This window comes from Bubalus kerabau, chromosome 8 (genome assembly GCF_029407905.1).
Source record: "Bubalus kerabau isolate K-KA32 ecotype Philippines breed swamp buffalo chromosome 8, PCC_UOA_SB_1v2, whole genome shotgun sequence".
Classification (NCBI taxonomy): Eukaryota; Metazoa; Chordata; class Mammalia; order Artiodactyla; family Bovidae; genus Bubalus; species Bubalus kerabau.
Genome location: NC_073631.1, coordinates 49,858,835 through 49,871,930, shown reverse-complemented (window position 1 = coordinate 49,871,930; position 13,096 = coordinate 49,858,835). Strand labels below are relative to the sequence as shown.

The window sequence follows — 13,096 nt, the reverse complement described above, 5'->3', positions numbered from 1 at the left end:
TCCTCCACTTCTGCTGCCCTCACCTGAGCCACCATCACCCAAGTTACTACAAAAACCAGACATTCAGAGCATGGCACTCCTCTGCTCAAGACCTTGAACTAGCTCCACGTCACCCATAGTCATCACTGGCATCCCTGTGCCACCCACTTCCATTGCCAGTCTCCCGTGCCATTCTTGGCTTCATCACCTTCTATTCTGGCCCTTGTTTGCTCCTCTCCAACCACAGTGGCCTTCCTGCTCTTCTTACATCCTGCTGCTGCTGCTAAGTTGCTTCAGTCGTGTCCAACTCTGTGCAACCCCATAGACGGCAGCCCACCAGGCTCCCCCGTCCCTGGGATTCTCCAGGCAAGAACACTGGAGTGGGTTGCAGTTTCCTTCTCCAATGCATGAAAGTGAAAAGGGAAAGTGAAGTCGCTCAGTCGTGTCCGACTCTTAGCGACCTCGTGGACTGCAGCCTACCAGGATTCTCTGCCCACGGGATTTTCCAGGCAAGAGTACTGGAGTGGGGTGCCATTGCCTTCTCCGTCTTACATCCTAGGTTCACCCAACTTCAGGACCTTTGCACTAACTCTTCCCTCTGCCTGAATCAAGGGCTCCTAGATTTCTTCCTGCCTTATGATTGACTCCTTCGCTGTCTTCAAGTCTTTGTGCAAGTATTATCTTAATGACATGCTTTTTTAAAAAAAAATTTTTTTTAATTGAAGGGTAATTAAAATATTGTGTTGGTTTCTGCCATATATCAACATGAATCAGCCACAGGTATACATATGTCCCCTCCCTCTTGACCGTCCCTCCCACCTCCCATCCCATCCCACCCACGTAGGTTGTCACAGAGCCCCGGTTTGAGTTCCCTGAGTCACGCAGCAAATTCCCACTGGCTGTTTTACATGTATGGTAGTGTATGTGTTTCCATGCTACTCTCTCCCTTGTCCCACCCTCTCTTTCTCACTGCCCCAATGCCATGTCCATAAGTCTCTTCTCTATGTCTGCATCTCCACTGCTGCTCTGCAGATAGGCTCATCAGTGCCGTCTTTCTAGATTCCACATATATGAGGTAGTATACAGTGTTTGTTGTTCTCTTTCTGACTTACTTCACTTTATGTAACAGGCTCTTGATTCATCCTCCTTATTAGCACTGACTCAAATGTCGACGACATGCTTTTTAAACTTCCAACTAACCTTCCCACCAGCATTCCTAATCCCCTATCTGCTCAAGTGAATTTTTCTGTACTACTCTCCTTCTGCATGTGTGTGTGTGTTAGTCCCTCAGTCATGTCTGACTCTTTGTGACCCCATGGACTGTAGCCCACCAGCCTCTTCTGTCCATGGAATTCTCCAGGCAAGAATACTGGAGAGCATTGCCATTCTCTTCTCCAGCTCCTCCTACATACTGTATGCTATTTGAAGTATTTATTGTTTATTCTTTGTCCCCACCTCCACCCCTGCTGGGACATAATCTCCATGAGGTAGGTAAGGGTCTAGTTGGTTTTGTTCACTTTTGTTTGCTGAGTGCCTGGAGCAGGGTGTAGAGTCAGAATTGAACCCAGATCCCTCTGGCTCCAAGACCTCCTGTCTTCAATCTGTGAAAGACCACTTCCAACTACACAAGGATGAATCCTTTAGACACTCGTTTATTCTCCCTCTCCCATCTATTGCTATCATCCTCAGAGACTTCAGTATCTCTGTAAGCCTGTTTGCCTAACATAGAAAGTTTAAAGTGTTACAGAAATAATGCCTTGTTTATTATGTTCACACCAGGTACGCTTGGGTACCTTATTTCACCCCCTGTATATCAGAAAGAGATCACAGTGATACTGTAGTTCACAGGAGTTTTGTAAAGATTACGTGAGTTAATATATGTAAGTACTTGCCATGCAAACCGTGAGTACCATGTCAGCATTATTGTAAGACTGTAATATGTTTGAGCCTTGAGGACATTATGCTAAGTGAAATAAACCACAGAAGGACACACACTGCATGATTCCACTCCTGGGAGGTATGTAATATAGTCAAACTCTCAGAAACAGAGAGTAACATGATGTTTGCCAGGGGCTGGACAGGGAGGAAATAGCTTGTTGCCATTCAATGGGTATAGAGTTTCAGTCCTGCACGATAAAAAAGTTCTAGAGGTCAGCTGTACAATATTGTGCTTATTGTTAATGCTGCTGTATACACAAAAATTTGTTAAGAGAGAAGGTCTCATGTAATTTACTTATTTGGCCACAATAAAAAGAACAAGTCATTAGTCATTAACCCACTCTTCATTTTATTGAATTTTCTCCAGGTTAAGGAAGACCTCCCAGCATGTTTATGGCAGGTGGAGACAAAAATCCAGCCTCTGACTCTCTGAGTCTTTGTCCCACCCAAAGTTAGGCATCAACCCTATCTGTCAAATCCCAGCAGATTAATGGGCCATGCTCTACAGTCCACACCCCCTTGGGAGAAAATGCCTCACATTTAGCGCAAAAAGTTCTTCTATGCCCCATAGATTGGGCAATGAGAAATAAATAATCCAGTCAGTGATGTTCTCGATGGGTGGCTAGGGCTTCACAAACGGGAGGAGTAAACAAAAGAACCATCTTTGTTTCAAGCATCATTAGAACTAGCAAAGCCTCAAAGTCATTTTTCAAATTGGTGGGCGGCCCCCAGCATCTGTCCCCACCTGGAAGGGGCACTTGGTCTATAGAAGCAGCAAAAATAATTGCATCTTCCATGACACTTGGGTAGAAGCTCCCGTCCTAATTAATTCTTACCTCCTCCTTCCTTTATAAATATGCCTGGGCAAAGTGACATCCTAGCATTTCTGTTGTTGTTGGTTTTTTTTTTTTTTTTTCTCTTCTTAACAAGGAATTCTCTCTTCTCGGGCATTTTAGGTGCTGATTTTCTCATGTCCTAGAGGTGCTTCTAATTAGTCCATGCTTCCTCCCCATAATAGTTTACCACCAGAGTGGGTTCAGACTGGGGGAGGGAGTGATTTGATCTCCTTATCAAAGTGTCAGTGATCAGGTTAGCTTTCTTAGCTACTCATTCGTTTTTATGCCTCTCCAGAAACAAACAGCAGGCTCCTTGCTAAGCGGAGCTGGAGATGATGGGGTTTTGCAGAGTCTCCCAAAAGAGCTCCTCCAGTGCCTTTTGATGAAATGCTGTCTCGAAGCCTTTGCAATAGCGCTCACTAAAGAGATGATCTCCTTTTTTTTTTTTTTTTTTTTTTTTCTCAGCAGTGGAAAAACACTAGGTTGGGGACTGTATGGCAGAAGCATGCTACTGTGTCACCTTGTCCCCACATAACCTGGCACCTGCCAGGAGCTGCCTGCTGATTGGGACTGGGCCCACCATGCATCCCAGAGGGAAAGTACACAGAAAAACTGTCCCTTTTCCCACTCCCTCCAGGCCAAAGGGGATGGTGTATTTTTGAGTGGTTTTTCCATTGCTGAAGCACTCAGCAGAGATCCTAGAATTCACCTCCACTGCTTCAGAGCTGGAAGGAGAAGCTGCTTTGGACCTTTTTTCAGGACTTGTATCAGTCAGCTTTTGCTGTGGAACAAACTACCCTAAAACTTGATAGCTTAAGAAAATAAACATCATTTATCATGATTCTGGGGGTCAAAAGGGTGCTTCTCCTGGTGTGGACAGCTCAGCTAGGGCTAGATGGTCTAGGGTGGCCTCACTCACCTGCCTGGTAGTAGGGTGGTGGACTGATCTAGAGCAGCCTGGATGGGACCAGCTCATCCTATTCTACAGAAGGCCAGTCTGGCCTTCTTCAAGTGAGGTGTCAGGGTTCCAAAGAGCAGCAAGAGAGGGCAGACGAACCCCCGTGCACAATGCTTTATCTCTGTTTGTGTCACGTTTGCCATTGTCTCCTTGGCCAAGGCAAGTTGTATGACCAACTCCAGAATCAAGGTGGGAGGTGAACGCCCAAGGGCATGGATCTGCAGGAGAGTAAACCCACTGGGGATCATTCCTGCAAGGATCTGCCCCAAGAGTGGCCCGTCAAAGGAGTGTCCTTTTCTGTCCCTGTATGGAGTGTGCAGGGTTGGTATGGGGTGGCTATTTCAAGGAAGACGTGAATGGAGGTGTATAGTGGAGTTTGACCCACTAGTCAGTTTGACCCACTGTGACTATAGGCCAGTGGTGACTTCACTTCTCAAAGGCTCAGTTTCTTCACCAATAAACTGGGCCTGAATGAGCCCTCTTCACCAGCTCCTACAGACGACTGAGGCAGTCTATGAAGTAGCACAGTGTCTGGCATACAGTTAGCATCTGGTGCTAGCTGCTATCACTGAGAGCAGTTTTGGGTACTCATGGTGGCAGGTTGGGCAGAGAGGGGGTGAGGCTTCCCATAAACAGGAGGCGTGGCTGTGTGGTTAACTGTAGGAGGCCAGTTGAAGACCATGGAAGGACACAGAAGGCTCTCCTTGCCTCTTGCAGACTCAAGCCTTATTCAAATATGTGTGGTTTAAAATAAAAACAAACCTATCACCCTTGCTTGGTTGATCATGTCCCAGCAGTGGTCACTTGGCTTCCACACCCCACCTTGTGCCCAAAATAGCTTTTGGTTTTCATTATCAGAGGCGTCAGACACTTTGCAGCATTTTCTTACTTGAGATCTCCGTGCACTGGACTCCGTTGCCTGCATCCTCGCTGTCTTGTCATGGCTCGCCACCTGCCCCTCTGAGCATCCCTTCTCAGTGTCCTTCACCAGCTACTTCCCCTCCTCTTTTCTTTTCGTGGTCAGTGTTCTCCAGGGTCCATTTTTAGTCCTGCTGTGAGCAGCATCATTTCGCAGGCTGACCCCCACCATGTCCCCTTGTATCTACATGCTCACGATTGTCTTAGTCTTTCTCTGGCCCCATCTTGTCTATTAACCTGCCAATCACTTGCTCAAACTCAATAGGTTACAAAATAAATATAACCGCCCCATCTGTCTTCATCCTTCAGACTGCCAGACAAAATACCATAGACTGAGTGTCCAAACAGCAGAAATATTTTCTCACAGTTCCAGAGGCTGGAAGTCCAAGATCAGAGTGTCAGCATGGTTGGAGCAAGGCACTCTTCCTGGCTTGCAGACAGCTGTGTCCTCACATGGCAGACAGAGAGCAAGTCCTGGTGTCTCTTCCTCTTCTTATAAGGGCACTGATCCCTTATAGGCACTAATCACAAGGGCCCCATCCTCATGACCTTATCTAAACCTAATTGTCTTCCAAAAGCCGCATCTCTAAATACCATCACATGGAGAGAGGTTCGGCCTTCGGTATGTGAATTTGGGGGGACATCTTTCAGTCTGCATCACCATGCATACATGCCCTCCTGCTGTATTTTTTATAAAACAAATAAATAGAGTAGTTTTATTCTATTAATAATATGAATTGACTTGTGTATTGTAACTTTATTGTCTGTTTTTGGCCGTGCTGGGTCTTAATTGCTGTGCACGGGCCTTCTCCGTTTGTGGCGAGCAGGGGCTACTTCCAGTTGTGGTGCACAGGCTTCTCATGGTGGCTGCTCTTGTTGCCGAGCATGGGCTCTAGGTTATGTGGGCTTCAGTGGTTCTGGTGCATGGGCTTAGTTACTCCACGGTATGTAGAATCTTCCTGGTCCAGGGATCAAACTCATGCCCCCTGTATTGGTAAGCAGATTCTTAACCACTGGACCACCAGGGAAGTCCCCTCGTTTTATATTCTTATCCACTTTCCCCTCTTCCCAGTATTCCAGGCCAGAAAGCTGCAGGTCATTTCCACAGTGGGTCAGTGCTGACTACCTCCTGGGTCCTTCATCCCTCTCTCTCCCTGCAGCCACTGCCCCCAGGTCAGATACCAGGACCCTCCTCAAAGCAGCCTCCTCACCTGCAGGCTTGTTCCAGCAAGCTCAGTATTGCCTCCAAAACATCCACTCCATCTCGGCTGTCCACACTCTTCTCACACATATGCGCATACAGGAAGGTCTGACCTCCCCACCTCTGTGGCCCCATCTTCTGCCCTTCTTCCTGGCACCCTCGTCTTTGCCACCCTCACTTACCTGGGTTCCCCTGAACAGGCCATGCCCTCTCACTCCTCTACTTCCCCTCTATGGGGTGCTCATCCACCCTAGCCTGCCTGAGCACTCCTGTTCATCTGTCAGGACCCACCTCTGTTGTCATCCTGAGAAACCCCCATCCCCACCTCCCACACTCCACCCCCACTGCAGCCCAGCTCTCCTTCCTTTGTACTCTGTACATGCCTGTTTACCAAGTGTCATAGTGAATCATTGGCCAGCTTCCTTCATGACTAGGAGCTCCTTGAGGGCAGGAATTCATTCATTTCTCTGAATCCCTGTGCCTGGCATTTAGTAATGGCAAGAAGTAAGTGTTGAATGAATGAATGAATGGGTATGTGAGTTGATGAGGGCAGTTCTTTTTGGTGGGCCCAACAGTGTCCTCTTTCCTGTACTGAATCACCACAGGTGCCATCAGCTTCCAGCATACACACAGGAGGTATGGTGTCCCCCTTCCTGCCACCAGCACCAGGGGCCCCTGCCAAGATCTTCTCTGCCCACAGAAACCGCCCTCTGAAAGCAGCCTCGGCCCAAGTTCACTGCTCCCTCCGCCAGCTCCCTTTACCCTTTCTGCCTGTTCTGCTTGGTTCTCACATCACTTCATGCTGTCCTATTCTCTAATTGTCTGGCACGGCTTAGCCCTTTATTATACCAGTACATTCTACTGTCTGGCTCATTCATTGTTTTGAGAGCATACGTTGTCCTAGCTGCAGCCTCGTGTGGACGGTACTTCTTCTGACTAAATCAGTCTCTGGACATTTGCTAATTGCTGCTCCACAGGTCTTTGCTTATAACCCACCTGTTCCTGTCATTTCCACGCTGGTCTCCTTTCCTTCTAGCCACCGTCCTCTTTGCAAAGGCAGAAATGCCTAGGAGGGAAGAGTCAGCAGACCCACGTTCACATGTCAGCTCCACCATTTCCAAGCTGTGAGCCTGGCGCAAATAGCTTCCCCTCTTTGAGCTTCTGTTTCCTTATCTAGACAATGGAGAGACCATCGCCCCTGCAGGGCTACTGTGAGAATTAAATGAAACAATCAGTGTAAAGCACTTAGCGCATTGCCTAGCAGGGAATAAATAAATAATAGTAAATGTTGGCTGCTGTGATGGATGTTGTTTTCAATATTATTTTATCAGTAAATCTTTCCCTGAAGATTCTAGCGTAGCCCAGACCCTGGCCGGCACATGGCGCAGCAGGTTAGCATGCTGATGGTTTCATAGGGCTGCCCTGGAAGTTCTACCCCTTACTCATTGGAATGGGAGGCTCACTTCCTCTGGAAATGAGGAGGGAGTGGGGGCAATTCCACTCTTCTCCAACAAGGACTCCCCTTTTCTCTGAACTTAGCACTGTTCTGCATCTTGTCTTGGTACAAGATGGGGTGTGCTGGCTCCTTACTCAGACACCCAACCGCCTGGGACAGCCAGGCGCAGGAGGGCCCCCACCCCCTTCATCAGGCTTTTGTCGAGATAAGACAGCCAGGCCCTTCCTGGCCATTCACATCAGGGGTTTACGGTTGCTTTTTCCTGGTTTTGAGTTGGCTCTTGCTTGTCTTGAAGGGCTTTTCCTGGCACATTCATGAGGGGAAGGCAGCCTGGGGACCTGACAGGGCATCCAGGGGCTACAGGAGGCTGAGGCCACCCCTGTCCAGCCCCAGGGCTGTGGTGGGACCCAGGTGCCCTGGCTGAGGGCTGCCTTATTCCTCCTCATCGTCCTTTAACCCCCGGAGTTCTGGATAAGGGCAGGGCTGACACCCAGAAAGGGTAACACCCGTCCCTTGGCTGTGGTGGTTCCTCCCTGAGCTGCCTTCTGTGGTTGGCTGGTGGCCACTCAGCTGGGCCAGAGAGGGGACAATATTCAGGTCCCTTCTCTGTTTGCTAGAGAGGCAAGTCAGCAGACAATTCTCACCCCTAGGCTTTCCCTTCCCCGTCTCAGCTCATAACTGGTGCAAGTGTATAAGATTATAGGCTGTTTTATGGGATGTAACCTTTGGGGGAGTCTCGCCCAGGATGGGGCTGAACAGTTACATCAGAATCACCTGCGAAGCTTTGTTCCAAAATACAGATTCCTGGGACTCCTAGAATTTCTAATCCAGTCTGGCTTTAAGCCAGGAATGTACCTTAAAATCTGAGAGATTCTGCCATTCACCAAGATGTAAAACCACATACCTGGTCCCACCCTATAACTGGCTGGGGCAGGAGCTGGGGGGCGCTCTGGGGACCTAGAGAGGTCTCATGCAATGATGAGCTAGTAATGGAGGTCTGAAGCCCCTGATACTGCTTGAGCCCTGCCATCTTCTTAGCAGTAGTCAGGGCCTGGGCTGGATGGGCTCAGGGTCACTGGGGTGACAGCCCGCACTGGGACACTGACTTAGGAGCCCCAGCAGGCCATGGTGTTGGGGAAGGTAAGGAAGGAGCCAAAGTAGAGAAGAGAGGCTGTTCTACCATTCCTAGAAAAGGCCTGCAGTTTGAATGCATGTACACCTTCACCTCTCCATCAGCCCCGTCCCTGGCCGCCTGGGACAATATCTGGGGCACCTCTACAACCCACCATTGCTGGTAGTGTGTGACCTGCACGGGGGTCTGGTTAAGGGTCCACGTGGAAGTTGACTGGACGGTAACCCAACTGGGTCAATTTGACTCAAAAGCAGAGTTGGGACAGTTCAGTTCAGTTTAGTTCAGTCGCTCAGTCGTGTCTGACTCTTTGTGACCCCATGAATCGCAGCATGCCAGGCCTCCCTGTCCATCACCAACTCCTGGAGTTCACTCAGACTCACATCCATCGAGTCAGTGATGCCATCCAGCCATTTCATCCTCTGTCGTCCCCTTCTCCTCCTGCCCCCAATCCCTCCCAGCATCAGAGTCTTTTCCAATGAGTCAACTCTTCACATGAAGGTCCAAGTTTACCAAGCCCTGGTACACTGAGCACATCATCTTCTGATCCGAGTGTTTGGCCCTTCTGGAAAGATGAGATTGTCTCAAGAGCCCTGGCTCTGCCCCGGAAGTTTACACTAGGAAGCCTCTAGAACAGCAGGCACAAACCCCATGGAAACAGACTGTGCATCTAGATCGAAAGCAGCATTTAAACCAGGAAAACAGAGCTCTGTGAGCTCTAGACATCCTGGGAGGGGCAGGCTGTGCTGGGCGCTGGAGGGAGCCTCCTTTCGCCAGGAATTGAGGACCCAGAGCCGCAGGCCCTTTGAGAAAGCATCCTCTTAAAACTGCTCTCCCTGGCATTTGTGACAGGGAGGCTGGTCACAGGCCTGCGGGGGCTGGAGAAGAAGGCCGCGCGGCCACGCTGGGTCCGGTAGTGTTCCAGGAAGGCAGGATCTATTTTTTTCTGGGAAGTGAGAAGCAGTTTAATGGTACTATGAAAAAGCTTCCCCAGGCATGCAGGCCTTAAGTAAATAAAAGCACAAAAATAGATTTTTTCAGACCGTGTCCTTCCAGAGCATAGTAGGATTTCCTGAGAAATTGGATTGAGTTCTCCCTGACTCACCTGACTGCTGAGTGGAGGAATTCAGAGGGAAAATGTGTGTTTCCTGTAGCCATATCTGCTGAAATGGGGCCGATGGCAGGGCTTACGGCTCTCAACTGGTGATCTTTTGAAAAACAGCTGGGAGTGTCTGAATAGCAGGCTGGGGGTTGGGGCTGAAGCTTAGTTGAGCCACCCCTTTACCTGAACCCCTACTCTCAAAATGAGAAGTAGCTTTATCATAGAACTTCTGCCCTGCCTGCGTGTTGTAGATTGGTTTCCTGCAGGTATGCAGAGCACTGGGCAGCCCTCAGGAGAACAGGGTGTTTTTCCAGCAGTGATGAGGGGTTGACCTTGAAGTGGCCATACCCTGACCCCACTTCATTTGGATGTTACTACTGCAACCTGCTGTATGGCCAGCTAACTGCTCTATGACCGCAGAGCACAAAGCAGGTTTTCTTCTGGGCCGAGCTATGAGAGCTAAGACACCAAAATAGTATTAGCATCTTTCTTACATGGGTTTTCAGAAACCAGGCTTCAACTGGCCCCAAACCATTCAAGGACCTAAATATAGTGCCCTAGACCACAGTGGATAGAGTTTGGGTTCCAGCATGGAACTTTATTATGGGTGAGAACCAGTGGTGTACTGGCTTTCTGAGCAAATTTAAGAGCCCTGATATGTAGACTTTTTTTTGTGCTCAGTCGTGTCTGACTCTGCCACACTATACTCTTACTATAGTGACTTTCAGATGACCAGTGTAAAGTCACTAAATATGGAGTTGGGAAGAAAGTCACACAGTTGGCTGCAGTCCACTACTGAACTATGTCTCTGACTTGAAGAGCCAAAAAGCTTACAAGGAGAGATTCCTAAGAGGGGTACACTGAATCACATGCCAGGGGTATCGCAGTGGCCCCACCCCTCTGTGTACAGAAAACTCCTCCCCCTTGGCCAGCAGAACCTTTTAACCAGCAAGAGGATCCATATCACCTGGCTGACACTAGATTTACTGATGAGTGGCTCCATGTTTGTTAGTGGTTTCTGTGATAGAACAGTGATGAGTCACATTGTTTGGATTTATTGGCTTTATCTCATCCCTTGAGGAGCCTGTTAAAACTGCATCCTCCTGGGGCTTCCCTGATGGTCCAGTGGTTAAGGCCCTACCCTGCCTGTGCTGGAGCTGTTCAGTTGCTAAGTCATCTCCAACTCTTTGAGACCTCATGAACTGCAGCATGCCAGGCTTCCCTGTCCTTCACAGGTCCCAGAGTCTGCTCAAACTCATGTCTATTGAATCGGTGATGCTATCCAGCCATCTCCTCCTCTTGTTGCCCCCTTCTCCTCCTGCTCTCAGTTTTTCCCAGCATCAGGGTCTTTTCCAGTGAGTCAGCTCTTTGCATCATATAGCCAAAGTATTGGAGCTTCAGTTTCAGCATCAGTCCTTCCAATGAATATTCAGGATTGATTTCCTTTAGGATTGACTGGTTTGATCTCCTTGCTGTCCAAAGGACTCTCAACAGTCTTCTCCAACGGCACGGTTCAAAAGCATCAGTTCTTTGGCGCTTAGGCTTCTTTATGCCCCAACTCTCACATCCATACATAACTACTGGAAAAACCATAGCTTTAACTATATGGACCTTTGTTGGCAAAGTGATGTCTCTACTTTTTAATATCATGTTTAGGTTTGTCATAGCTTTTTTTCTAAGGAGCAAGCATTTTAATTTCATGGTTGCAGTCACCATCCACAGTGATTTTGGAGCCCAAGAAAATAAAATCTGCCATTGTTGGCCATTGTTTTCCCGTCTATTTGCATGAAGTGATAGGACTGGATGCCATGATCTTAGTTTTTTGAATGTTGAGTTTTAAGCCAGCTTTTTCATGCCAGTGCAGGGTATATGGGTTCAGTCCCTAGTGGGAAAACTAAGACCCCACGTGCAGTAGCCAAAAGATAAATAAGTTTCTTTCTTTCTTTTTTTTTCTTTTAAGTGCATCCTCCTGAGCTCCACCTCTAGAGAATCTCACTCCATAGACCTGTCATAGGGTCCAGTCATCTACATTCAGGGGCCAGATTGCATGTAATATTCACACTTTAAAAAACCCTCAGCTACTCTTTGGGCTTCCCTGGTGGCTCAGTGGTAAAGAATCTGCCTGCCAATGCAAGAGTTGCAGGTTCAGTCCCTGGGTCAGGAGGATACCTTGGAGAAGGAAATGGCAACCCACTCCAGTATTCTTGCCAGGGAAATCCCATGGACAGAGGAGCCTGGTGGGCTACAGTCCATGGTGTTGCAATGGAGTCGGACACAATTTAGTAACCACACAATAATCACTGCTGTTTACTCACCCCGTGGCTTCGATGACTGAAAGCTCAAGGTCTGGTGGCTTTCAACATAATGATTTCATTCTTGACCCTCACTGTTTTGCTCCAGCCAAACAGGGTTGTTTTCTTCAAGTCCTGCTATGCAAAATTAGATTCTAGATCATAGTAACAGCTAATACTTACTGAGAGCTTTCCAAGCACCAGACATCAGATGTGTGTTGCCCATCTCATACTGACAGTCATCTTATTATTACCATCCCCATTTTCAGATGAGGAAACTGAGACCCAGAGGAATTTTCCAAGGTGAAAAGTCCAGACAAGCTGACTTTAGAACCTACCTTGTAAACATGACACTGAGCTGTTTGTAGAATAATGTTCCTCTGCAAGTCTTTGTCTTTTGACCTAACTAGTTTAAGCTGAAGTTCAGTTCAATTTCCTGGGCAGTTGTGTGCCTATAAGATTCTGGCATCGTCTTGTGCGTGCATGCTAAGTTGCTTCAGTTGTGTCCAGCTCTTTGTGATTCTATTGACTGTAGCCTGCCAGGCTCCTCTGTTCATGGGATTCTCCAAGCAAGAATACTGGAGTGGGGTGCCATCCCCTTCTCCAGGGGATCTTCCTGACTGAGGGATGGAAGCCACGTCTCTTGCCTCACCTGCATTGGCAGGCGGGTTCTTTACCACTGGCACCATCTTGGGCATCTGAGTGCCTATAAGATGCTGGCACTGGCATAAGTTACCTCATTTAATCCTCCCAGCAACCTTGTGAGGAAGCTGTGACTACCATATTCCAGATAAGGAAAGACAAACCCAGAGAGCCTCTGTGGCTTGCTCAGTGTTGCACAGCAAGCTCGAGGTGGAGCAGGAGTTAGTGGCTCATGCCCCAGCCCCGCAGCCACCCCAGCTGCCTACTAGGTGACTCCTTAGTCTAAAGTGAGGCAGTTGAGGCATTGGCACTCTTTTAAGCATGTTTCTGACAGCCTTAATATTTAACATTTAAATGTCTGAGATAGTATATAAAATGTTAGCATACAAATGGGAGAAGATAGGTGTATCTGTCAGCACCAGGTAGACTGGGCTAAGTGTGGCCTTAAATGCAAAGGACTCTGCAGATACAGAGAAAGGGTTATTGTGGCTACGGGAACCAGAGAAGGCTCCCTGGAGGAGGTTGCACTAACGCCGGCCTGGAAGGATGAGTAGGACGTTGGTGAGTTGGGAGGGAGGGATAAAGGTCGGGCAGTGCTGGAGGAGGATGTGGTGGAAGCTGAACCTGGGACTCAGGGGTGGTGGAA

At 48.4% G+C, this 13,096-nt stretch overlaps 1 protein-coding gene across 7 annotated transcripts in view; it reads left to right on the top strand.

The window, feature by feature from the left end:
* Positions 1 to 13,096, top strand: part of ATXN7L1 (ataxin 7 like 1) — a 252,662-nt gene that overhangs the window by 66,524 nt on the left and 173,042 nt on the right. The gene's annotated exons all lie outside the window — the stretch shown is intronic.